Source organism: Rhinopithecus bieti, unplaced genomic scaffold, assembly GCF_001698545.2.
Source record: "Rhinopithecus bieti isolate Rb0 unplaced genomic scaffold, ASM169854v2 scaffold_19685, whole genome shotgun sequence".
Lineage (NCBI taxonomy): Eukaryota > Metazoa > Chordata > Mammalia > Primates > Cercopithecidae > Rhinopithecus > Rhinopithecus bieti.
The window spans coordinates 349,901-361,742 of record NW_016809568.1 but is presented as its reverse complement, the minus strand read 5'-3'; the positions used below and the strand labels follow the sequence as shown (position 1 = coordinate 361,742).

At 44.8% G+C, this 11,842-nt stretch overlaps 1 protein-coding gene across 1 annotated transcript in view; it reads right to left on the bottom strand.

Moving 5' to 3' along the window:
• LOC108540608 (protein Shroom2) overlaps nucleotides 1–11,339 on the bottom strand; it is a 38,179-nt gene extending 26,840 nt beyond the window's left edge. Inside the window, exon 1 of the mRNA XM_017889731.1 lies at nucleotides 11,242–11,339. The gene's annotated coding sequence lies outside the window, so the exon portion shown is untranslated. The remainder of the gene's footprint in view (nucleotides 1–11,241) is intronic.
• Between the last annotated feature and the right edge of the window lie 503 nt (nucleotides 11,340–11,842).

Here is an 11,842-nt window from a genome sequence, read left to right as displayed (position 1 = left end):
TGGGGGCCCCCCCCCCCCCCCCCACCCTCTTCCAGGCCTAGAGGGACTGATCCACGTTCCTCCAGCCAGAAAGGCTTCTTGAACCCTGGGCCAGTTCATCTCTGCTAACTGTAACAACTTTAAAAGACAGCTTGTGGAGGTGCACTCTGGTTCACATATGTACCACTGCTCCCAGTAGCAACTAAAAAGAGGCCAGAAAAGTTATAAAATCATAGGTTTTACAAATTCATCAGACTCCCCACACACATGTAAAAAGTCTCCCCATCCCCTCTCCCTTAGGGTTATCTTCACAGTGCTTTCAAAATGAGCAGTTAAAGACAGGTGGGTTTTGGCCAGGCGCGGTGGCTCAAGCCTGTAATCCCAGCACTTTGGGAGGTCTAGAGGGGCGGATCACGAGGTCAGGAGATCGAGACTATCCTGGCTAACACGGTGAAACCCCATCTCTACTAAAAAATACAAAAAACTAGCCGGGCGAGGTGGCGGGCGCCTGTAGTCCCAGCTACTCGGGAGGCTGAGCCAGGAGAATGGCGTAAACCCGGGAGGCAGAGCTTGCAGTGAGCTGAGATCCAGCCACTGCACTCCAGCCTGGGTGACAGAGCGAGACTCTGTCTCAAAAAAAAAAAAAAAAAAAAAAGACATGTGGGTTTTAAAATTAAGATTTGTCTTACCTTCTTACCTGGAGTTTGCAAACTAGAAACCAAGGCCCAACTCTCCACTGCCTCCTGGTTTTGTAAACAAAGTGTTATTGGAACACACACACGTCCCTCATTAACAGCTGAGGACACCTACATGAACTCAACTCCGGAAAATCTCAAGCCCTTCACAGGAGAGAAAAGACCATGGCCTCTGAGTCCTAGCGAAACTGTGTGAGGAAGGAGACTCTCACACACCTGCCCTGCGACCCAGCCAGTCCACCACTCTCAGAGAAACAACTCTCTCATCCAAGAGAAACAATGCAAGCCCTCATTCATGCTGGCCAAACACTGCCCACCTACTGGTGAGTGGATCGACCAGTGGTGCTGTATTCACAGAAGGGAACACTAGCCAGTAATTTAGAAAAACTACCGAGACACAGCAATGAGAATGGGTCCCAGGGGCACGACCCTGAATGAAGGGTCAGCTGCCAAAGAATGCACAAGCAGGGTCCAGTTTACATGAAGCTCAAGAAAAGGCAACACTCACTAGGGTCACACATCAGGGAGGGATGGTTGTGGGGCAGGGTTTCATTGGAAAGAGTACAAAGGAGCTTTCTGGAACTTACTGTTTTGACTACGAGGTGTATAAAGTTATCAAAACCAGCCAGGCACAGTGGCTCATGCCTAGAGTCCCAGCAACTTGGGATGCCTAGGCAGGAGGGTCAGTTGAGGCCAGGAGTTTGAGACCAGCCTGGGCAACATAGCAAGATCTGGTACCGAAAGAAAAGTTTTTAAAAAAATTAGCCAAGTATGGTGGCATGCACCTATAGTCCCAGCTACTCGGAAAGCTGAGGCGGGAGGATCACTTGAATCCAGGAGTTCAACAATGCACTGAGTCATGATTGTGTCACTGCATGCCAGCCTGGGCAACAGAGAGAGACCTCATTTCTAAAAAACAAACAAAGAAGTCCCAACAATTCCTTTGAAACTCCTTCCTTCAAACAAGTGGAGCTTGTTAGAAGTAGGCCGGACTGTGACTCCTTTTGAACAAGCAAAATATGGCAGAACTTACATGTTCACTACAACATGAACTATTGTGAATAGTTCATTTGTGTGAACTATGTACACTGTGAATGCCAAGGCATGGAAGCCACCTAAGCAGACATTGACAGATGAGTGAATAAAGAAAACGTGATGTGTGCATATAGAGGAATACAAAAGACTTAAAAAGGAGGGAAATCTTGCCATTTGTGACAACATGGATGAGCTACAGGACATTATGCTAAGTGGGACAAGCCAGGCACAGAAAGACAAGTGCCACATGGTCCCACATACGTGAAGAGTTTTAAACATTCAAATAGAATGAATGGTGGTTGTCAGGGGATGGGGGAAGGGGAAACAGGGAGATATTGGTGAGAGGGCACAAAGTTTCAATTACATGAGATGAATCAGTCCCAGAGACCTACTGCACAGCACAGCATAGCATCTGTAGTTAATAATTATGTATTGTACATTTACAAATTTGATAAGAAGGTAGATCTTATCAATGACAACAACAAAAAAGAGGGTTGACAGGGTGGGAGAAAACTTTTAGAGGTGATGGCTCCATTTAAGGCACTGATTGTGGTGATGATTTCACAGGCATATAGATACTTATCTCCAAATTCATCAAGTTGTATACATTAATATGGACAGCCTTTTGTATGTCAATCATACCTCAATAAATTGGTTTAAAAATGTACGGCAGAAGTGTGTGACTTCTGAGACCAGACCACACAGGCATTGCAACTTCCTCTTTCCTCTCTCCTGAGGATAACTCACAGTGGGGAAGCCAACTACCATGTTGTGAGGACACTCAAGCAGCCCTATAGGGAGATCCATGTGGGCAGGAACTGAGGCCTCCTGCCAACAGACATATGGGTGCCCTCTTGGAAGCAGATCCTCTAGCTCCAAGCAAGCCTTTGGAAGACGGCTGTCCTGGCCCACGTGTTGACTGCAATCTCAGGAGATGCTGAGCCACAATAACCCAGTTAACCTCCTCCCTAACCCTCAGAAAGTGTATGAGATAATAAATGTTTAGTGGTGTTGAAGCCACCAAATTGGTGGATGATTTGTAATGCAGCAAGGTAACTAACACAATTATTCTACTCTTTATGCTGTAATGATCAAGTGATCTGTGGCTGGCTTTTTGTTTTCAATGTATACACAGGGAATTTTGAGGAGTAGGAAGCAGACCAGAAATAAAACTCATAAACACATCAGAGTATCCGCTTCTAAAAATTTGATATGGACACAATCGGTACCCTAACTGAATTTCATGCCAAGATTCCCAACAATTGCTTATAGCACATTAGCTGACTTTTTTTTTTCATTACTATATTTCTTTGGATTAAAAGAGAAAAAAAATCATATCTGAATCTCTGTGATAAATACTATCTTACTGTGGCAGACATTTTCATTTACCTCAATAATAGTTTTAGAAGCGTCTGGGTTGTGTAATATTTATAAAGTATGATCTATTATTGGCAAAAGCTTAAAGCTACTAAGGTCTGGGCAGAGGTAACAAACAACGTATGAATTTGGGTTCACTTTACACCTTATTCCCTACACCTACATGCTCTTCTGAGCCACAAATGTGTGTGTGAATTGTGTGTGTAAATTTCTAGACATCTAGGATGGATCTAGGAGGTGTTCATATTACCGAACACTTTCACCTGTATTCTTTTCACCTCCACAACTCTATCGGGGTATCAGTCACAGACCATAAAACTCAATGACTTGAGAGGTACTGTCTGATGAGTTGTAGTGAGCTAAGATGTCTGTCTGATGAATTGTGGTGAGTTGAGATATACTGTCTGATGAGCTGTAGTGATTTGAGATGTCTGTCTGATGAGCTGTAGTGATTTGAGATGTCTGTCTGATGAGTTGTAGTGAGTTGAGATGTCTGCCTGATGAGTTGTAGTCAGTTGTCTGATGAGCTGTAGTGATTTGTCTGTCTGATGAGTTGTAGTGAGTTGAGATGTCTGTCCGATGAGCTGTAGTGATTTGAGATGTCTGTCCGATGAGCTGTAGTGATTTGAGATGTACTGTCTGATGAGTTTTAGTGAGTTAAGATGTACTGTCTGATGAGCTGCAGTGAGTTGAGATGCCCTGCCCTACCTACGAATGCCTGGTGGTTCCCAAATCTCTGTTTTGATTCGCACTCTTTGGGACCCTGCCCAAGGAAGCCATTCCTGTTCTGAAGATCCAGTGAAATGCGGGGCCGGGCACGGTGGCTCATGCCTGTAATCCCAGCACTTTGGGAGGCCGAGTAGGGGCAGATCACGAGGTCAGGAGATCAAGACCATCCTGCCCAACATGGTGAAACCCTGTCTCTACTACAAATAGAAAAATTAGCTGGGCATGGTGGCGGGCGCCTGTAGTTCCAGCTACTCGGGAGGCTAAGACAGGAGAATCACTTGAACCGGGGAGGCGGAGGCTACAGTGAGCCAATATTGCACCACCACACTCCAGACTGGCAACAGAGCGAGACTCCGTCTCAAAAACAAAAGCAACCTCCTCCATGAAACATTTCCTGGACCCGTTGACACAGATATGCCTTTTTTCTCTGAACTTGCACAGTACTGAAGCTCTACCTGTTGATTCCTAGACAGTACTTCACCATTCTGTGGTATTTTCATTTAGTATCTCTCCTCCTGGCTGAAATGACTGTGCTCACTCCTGCCTAATCTACCTCTGTATTCCAGGTCCAACACAATGCCTGGCACAAAGCAGGCTGCAGCAAAAGCTCACTGAGTCAACAGGAAAGAAGGAATGAAGAAACAAAGGAAGGGAGGAGGGAAGAGAGAGGAAAGGAGCAGAAAGCAAAGCAGGCAGCCTAATGTGCTCGGGCCTTCTGACTCCCATGCTCCTCAGCCATTCACATTTATGTTGTGGTCTGAATGCCTGTGCCCTGTCTCCCAAATCCGTAAGTTGAAATCCTAACCCCAATGGGATGGGATTAACAGGTGGAGCCTTTGGAAGGTGATGCAGTCAGGAGGGTGAAGCCCTCATGAATGGATTAGTACCCTCGTAAGAAGCACTCAAGGATGGCATTGTGGCTCGTGCCTGTAATCCCAGCACTTTGGGAGGCCAAAGTGGGAGGACTGCTCGAGGCCGGGAGCTTGAGACCCTCCTGGCCAACATAATGAGACTCCATCTCTACAAAAACAAACAAAATTAGCCAGGCATGGTGGTACATGCTTAAAGTCCCAGCTACTTAGAAGGCTGAGGTGGGAAGATTGCTTGAGCCTAGGAGTTTGGGAGTTTGAGGTTACAGTGAGCTGTGATTGCACCACTGCACTCCAGCCTGGAGTGACAGAATCAGACTCTGTCTCAAAAAAAGAAAAGATAGGTGAGAGAGCTTGCTTCCTCTCTCTGCTCTCCCTCATGTGAGGACACAGGTAGAAAGTGCCATCTATGAACCAGGAATCCACAGGCCAGCACCTTGACATTGGACTACCAGCCAACAGAAGAACCGTGAGCAATACATGTCTGTTGTTTAAGCCTCCCAGTCTATGGTAATTTGTTTTACCAGTGTAAACTGGCTAGAACAATTTATATATTATCTTCACTATTAATAGAGGACAAACTCCTTCAAGGAAGGTTCTGTCTGTGCCTGTTTCAACTTTGCATGCAGCACAGCACCCGACCTCGGGAATGCTAATTGTTAACCAGGGAGATAACACACTGATGTCACCTGAAGACCTGTCCACAGAGACTGCAGTTCTTCTGATCCTAGCGGTGATTAAAACATAGGGGCAAACAAACAGACAAACAAAACCCCTTAGACTTCCAGTGTGCTGGAGCTGAAGGGCCCAGGAGAGGATTCCATCCTAAGTGAGAGGTGGACAGCCCCAGTTCCACTCCAGAGCCATGTCCCAACTCTCCTCTTCCACTGTAACGTCACATTTCCACAATTACTACAGAAACAGATTCTGGTAGGCTCACTTGCCCGGTAAGAACAATATGAGGTCACTAAGTTTTTCTATAAAACAATGACTGTAATAACAATATTGGCCGGGCGTGGTGGCTCATGCCTATAATCCCAGCACTTTGGGAGGCCGAGGCGGGCGGATCACAAGGTCAGGAGTTCGAGACCAGCCTGGCCAATATGGTGAAACCCTGTCTCTACTAAAAATACAAAAAAAGTTAGCTGGGCTTGGTGGCGCGTGCCTGTAATTCCAGCTACTCGGGAGGCTGAGACAGAAGAACTGGTTGAACCCGGGAGGTGGAGGTTATAGTGAGCTGAGATTGCGCCACTGCACTCCAGCCTGGGTGACAGAGCGAGACTTCATCTCAAAAACAACAACAACAACAACAACAGAAAAGAACCACAATATTAACTAGTGACTGAGAAGCTCTTTGGTGTTCAGAACGTGTTTCTACATATGTTTATGTGGTCCCTATTTACTTTGATTTATGTATACCCTAAATGATGAAATGTTTAGAAGTGTCTCACGCAGGAAAACAGACAACTTGAGTATTAAAATGAACATAAAAACATCACAGTGAGAGCAAATGTAAACAAAAAGCAGAAAGGCACTAGCAGGGGCAAGCACCCTTATGCAAAGAGCAGACCGGACCCTAGAATGTACAGAGGTCCTACGGTTGTGCTTCCAATAGGACCACGAGTTTCCTGTCAACCAGAGCAAAAGAAGGGAACTATGATGAGTTAGGGTTGTCGGAAAGCCGGCCGTTTCTTAATTTTTCCACAGAGACAATTTTCCTACCAGCCTTCCGAGATGGATGTCTACACCTCCTAGGGAATTCATGCTGACAGAGCTCCTGGTGGTTACACCTTCTGCAGCACATATGGTAACAAGAGACCAATAATGGCAATGCACAACTACCAGAAGCCAGTAGCCACCAAGGCAGAACCGGCTACACAGAGGCTCCAGGTGCAAGGGTGACAACACTAAAATTCAACATACTTGTATGTCAAAAAAGTCGAACTCTAACCACCCACTAACATCTGGAAGGCACACAGCACACGGCAGGGATGTATCTGCAACCTAAATGACAATAATAAAGAAAGGGCTCATCTTCAGTAGGAAAATGAACATGCACTGAAGAGTAATGTACAAAAGAAAAAACACAAATGGCCACTCAGTACACCAAAAAAGTCTGACTTTGCTAGTCCCTGAAGAAATGCAAGTTAAAAATGAAATAACTTTTTTGCCTATCAAACCACAGAATTTTAAATATGTCTAATATTGACAAAGTTTTGGGAGAAGTAGGACTGCCCTGGGCGATTGGTGCCTAGAGTGTAATAGTAAGCACACACTTTTTGGAGGGCAACGTGGTGATATTTTCTAATGCCTGCCTAGCAACTCCATGTCTAGAATTGTATCCCAAGGAAATCAACACAGAAGAGCACAAGCATTGCACTACAGATATCTGCTGCAGTATTATTTACAACTGTCAAACACCAACAGCAGCCCTAAATGTCCACAGTATGGCTACAGGGTTGTTAGATTTTAAAATGTCATGCACTATACACATACAAGTTACAGAAAAAGGCAGCTTACATACAGTATGTGTAATATAATTGCACGTGTAAAAACATATATTTGCAAGGACTTCAAAGCAGATACACTTCCATGTTCCACGGTGGAGACTGTGGGTGATAGGATTGAGGGTGATTTGTAATATCTTCACTCTGCTTCCCAGAACTTCTACATATTCTTTTTTTTTTCTTTTCTTTTTTTCTTTTTGAGATGGAGTCTCGCTGCAGCTCCGCCCAGCGCTGGAGTGCCCTGGCCGGATCTCAGCTCACTGCAAGCTCTGCCTCCGGGTTTATGCATCTCTCCCCCTGCCTCAGCCTCCTGAATACGCTGGGACTACAGGCGCCCCACCACCCCTCGCCTTGGTCTAGGTTTCTTTGTATTTTGTAGTAGAGACGTCGGGCTTCACCGGTGGTTAGCCAGAGATGTCTCGATCTCCTGACCTCGTGAATCCGCCGTCCTCGGCTCCCCAAGTGCTGGGACTTCACAGGCTTGAGCCACCGCGCGGCCCGGACCATATTCTTAATAAAAAGGTTTTTAATTAAGCCAAATTATTGATTTTAAAATACGAAATGTTAATAAAACTATGTATCACAGCCTTGAAAGCTATAATCTCAGATTAATATAAAACCTCATTCTCAAAACATAAGTGAAGCTTACAAAATCAGGAGTAATTTTGAATTTTGGGTGGCCCTGTGGTAAGATATAATAAAAACTAGTTAGAATAGCATATCAGCTTCATAAATTAAGAGAAAATCTCAACCTTCCTTTTATCACAATTGCATGTGACCCCAAATTGTGGAAACCTACCATCTCAGATTATTGCCTGCCTATCATCTAACTCAGCTGAATCAGAATCAGAAATGGACTGTTTATCCAATAGGCTTCAGATATTTGTTGTACACAACAGTAACTTTATATGCATAATTACTACAGAAAATGTGTGTAGTACATATATGTGTATGGGTATGTATATATGTGTACACACACACACGCGTCTATAAATGTTGAAAATTTTCCTAGAATTTCTAGTTTGTTTTTTTTTTCACCCTTAATGGCCTCCAAGTACATTTAAGGGTCCAACGGCCAGATTTTTTTAACAGAATAATTTTATAACAAATTTCATGCAAGTTATACCCAAGAGCACCTTGTCAGTGAGTGGCTTTATGAGGCATTACCACAAGAAGACTGAAGTAGGTTTAGCTGTCAAGAGCATTCCCGTCAACAAAGCCCTGTTGGCAGAAAATGGAGTTTGCTGACAGAGCTGATTTTATTTGTAAATGGATACCGAAGCTATTACACCTGTGCGTGTATCTCAGATATATTCATATGCTTTTGTTCCTGGAAATAATGATGGCAAATGAGCAAAACAGTACAGCCACAAATCACCCCACAGAGCTGGAAATATGACTGAAGGGAAATCTGAGTCGCTGGCTTCTCTCCCTAAGAACCAAAAATGACTACAGCTGGAAGGTACCTTGGAAATAATTTAACCTTCAAGATCAAGGTAATGGTAAAAATAAAAAATAAACAATTTTTAAATAAGAAATAATTTAATCTGTGCCCCTTGTTTTATTGACGAAGAAATGGAAGGTCAGAATGGTTAGGTGGCTTCGCAAGCCACAACAATGCAGGCTGAGGAGCACACATGCTGTCTCCGCCTGGTTGACGGGTTTCTGTACTTCACCCCCAGAAGTCCAAACTGAAATTCCTTCTCACTGCACTGGCAGCACACTAGATAAGGGATGTGAAAGTTACTAAGAGAATAACTGGGAATTCTGGGGCCAGTTCTACATTCAGCATTACCTGGAGGACCTTGGCCCATTAGTCCGCAGGAGCCCACCAGACTGAAAATCAGCCATGCTGCCCCACGAGGGCTCTTCACTAATGGCTGTGAGAATCCAGTCACCCCACCCCCAGTATGCTTCATTATAAAATCAAGACGGTACCCGCATAGTAGGACCCAAGGTATACATGTGAAGAGGCACTGTGAACTTTCAGGAATTTTAAATAAGGAGTCTGCAAATATGTTTTACAGGTAAACAAGTAAATAACTCTAGGACCTCTTCAGACATCCAGGGATGTTTACAAGCCTTCCAGAAACGACCCAACTATCTTACTTGCTCTAGGAAAAGCCAGCTGGAAATCAGTGCCCGAGGACAGGAGAAAGATGGGTGGATACAAGACAGCTTCTTCCCACTGCTCCCCTACTCTGGTCTTCTTAAAAATGTAATGCATATGAGAGGTAAAAAATTAAAGGTAGTGTAAAGTAAATGTACTCCAAAGGCCATATAAAATATTCCCTTCCTTCCTCAACCTCCAAAATCCAAAGGCAGACTCTGGAAGAGCAGCCAGCCCATGCAAAAAAAGCAGCAGCCAGCGTGCACTCACCAGGGTCATTAGTCCCCCCGGCTGGGCAACAGAGCCTTCTGCAGCCTATACGCTTGACACCAACATGTATGGTTATTCCCTCGCACTCTGTAAAAAACCCTTCTGTGGTGTGTTGTTCATGCCTCTGCAGATGAGAATTCCCCTGCAATTTTTTTCCTTAAGAGGTTATGGTGTTGGTTTGGGTGGGGGTGGGGGGGGGGGCCGTGGGGCGCAGGGGGAGGCAGGGACAGAAACAGAAAGGGACAACGTAGAATGCTTTTGCTACTATGTGTGACAAAAGAAAGAAATGTGCCCTCTACCACCCATGCAATACTTTTTCTGGCAATAAAATAATAATACTTTGTACGTATGAACCTCAAAGGTTCTATTCTGTATGAAAAAGAAATATGCCAACCCATTCATCAAACTTGGTAAACAAATCTTCAGTTTTTTTTTATATGATACATTAAAATATTATTTTCATTCATCTTATAAATCTTAAGACCATCTACAGGCAGTAGGCTTGTTTAGTTGGTAAGCTGCCAGGTAGATTTTCCAAAAGCCTTCTTCAAACTGCTTTGCCTTTTTTACCTTTCAACTAGCACAACCGCTAAAAACATGCATTTCAAAATGACACCTACTCATATGAGTCAGTAAATGCAGACCAAAGAGAGAGCCTGTGTGTGCACACGTACTTATGCATCAATTTCCCTGTAAAAATGGCATCGACCCTCTGCACACACAAAAGCTTCCTTTAGTAAAGCAAAAGCATTCCAACCATTTAGAAATATAGCCAAAACTAATCATCTCTTTCTTTTATCACAACATAAAAGGGAGGAAAAAGCACATGTATAGTAAAACCCTTAAACTGTCACAATCACACCAAACAGGAAAATAAAAGAACTGGAAAATGCTAAAAACTATGGTGATTCCATTTTCTCTATTTAAATTATCTCACTGCAATTAGCAGGCTATGTGCAAAACACTCAGGGAATATTTCTCATGACTAAACACGCACACCTGATTTCGCCGCTTTTTTTTTCATTTGGATGTAGCTGACTCACCATTTTTTCTCATTGTCCGCATTCAATGCCTGAGTAGTGGGAATGCCTGTTTCTTACTGCTACTGAAAAAGAAAAGGCAAACAAGGCAGACAAGTCTTCATGCGATGCTGGCGTCCTCCAGCCAGCTCCTTCAGGGAACCCATCTGCAGAACTCACACGGAGCAAGGGTCCCACATACCAAGGGCTGCAGTCCCATCAGTGCAGATGCTGGCTGTATGGCTTCCAGCCTAGAACACGGTGTTAACAGCACTGCCTTCCAGTTCCAATGTGCTTTCAGCTAACTGTGAATCCCAAGCTGCAAAAATTGCATGCATCCACAAGCACACATGCAGCACCGGCGAGCATACCCTCGCACATACGTGTATGCCTGCAGAGCTCGAGCCGGAATCTGCACTCCGATTTGCATTCTTTCTCATCTTCAGGCAGAAGAATAAACAATGAGAACACATTTGCTGACCTCGCCAGACCTTACCCACAGCATTGTGAGCTGACAAGCAACCTGCTTTTCAAGATAGCAGAACAAAAGAGCCACTGGGAACTACAAACCCCTAACAAACGGCGCAGGCGTCCTGAAACCAGTCCCATCTGGGACGAACTGCCCCGAGAGCAAACGCAAGGGTCCCTTACCTGGCTCTGCTTACTGCGCTGGATGGGAGCTCGTCCAGCTGTGAAGGCAGCGATGTGCTTCTGGGACCTACAGCCGCCTCTGCTGCAGCTCTCCTCCTGCCTACTGAATGGAGTCCTAAAGCCAAGCTCACAACAGCTGGCCTGTCTGTGCCTGCTGTCTTGTTGATGGGCAAGCTCACGCAGGCTCCGTCAACCTTCACCTCCACGGCTCAAGGCTCCGCTTGCATTTCCCATCACTTCATCAGCAACTCCTCGCCTCAGTGGGGAACATTTCCAACACTTCAGTGCTTAAACCCCAAAAGTCTTGTACTTTAAAATCCCAAAAGGTTTAGGAGGCAGTCTTCCTTTTTATGTGTGTGTGTGTGTATGTGTGTGTGTTCGGAGACAGGATCTTGCTCTGTCTCCCAGGCTGGAGTGCAGTGGTATGATCACGGCTCACTGTAGCCTCCAACTCCTGGGCTCAAGAGATCTTCCTGCCTCAGCCTCCCAAAGTGTGGGGATTACAGGTGTGAGCCACTGTGCCCAGCACTTACTATATTTTAAAGGGGAAATATAGAAAGCCTACTGCATTGATGTTACAGCTTTCTCTATTTAGTGATGT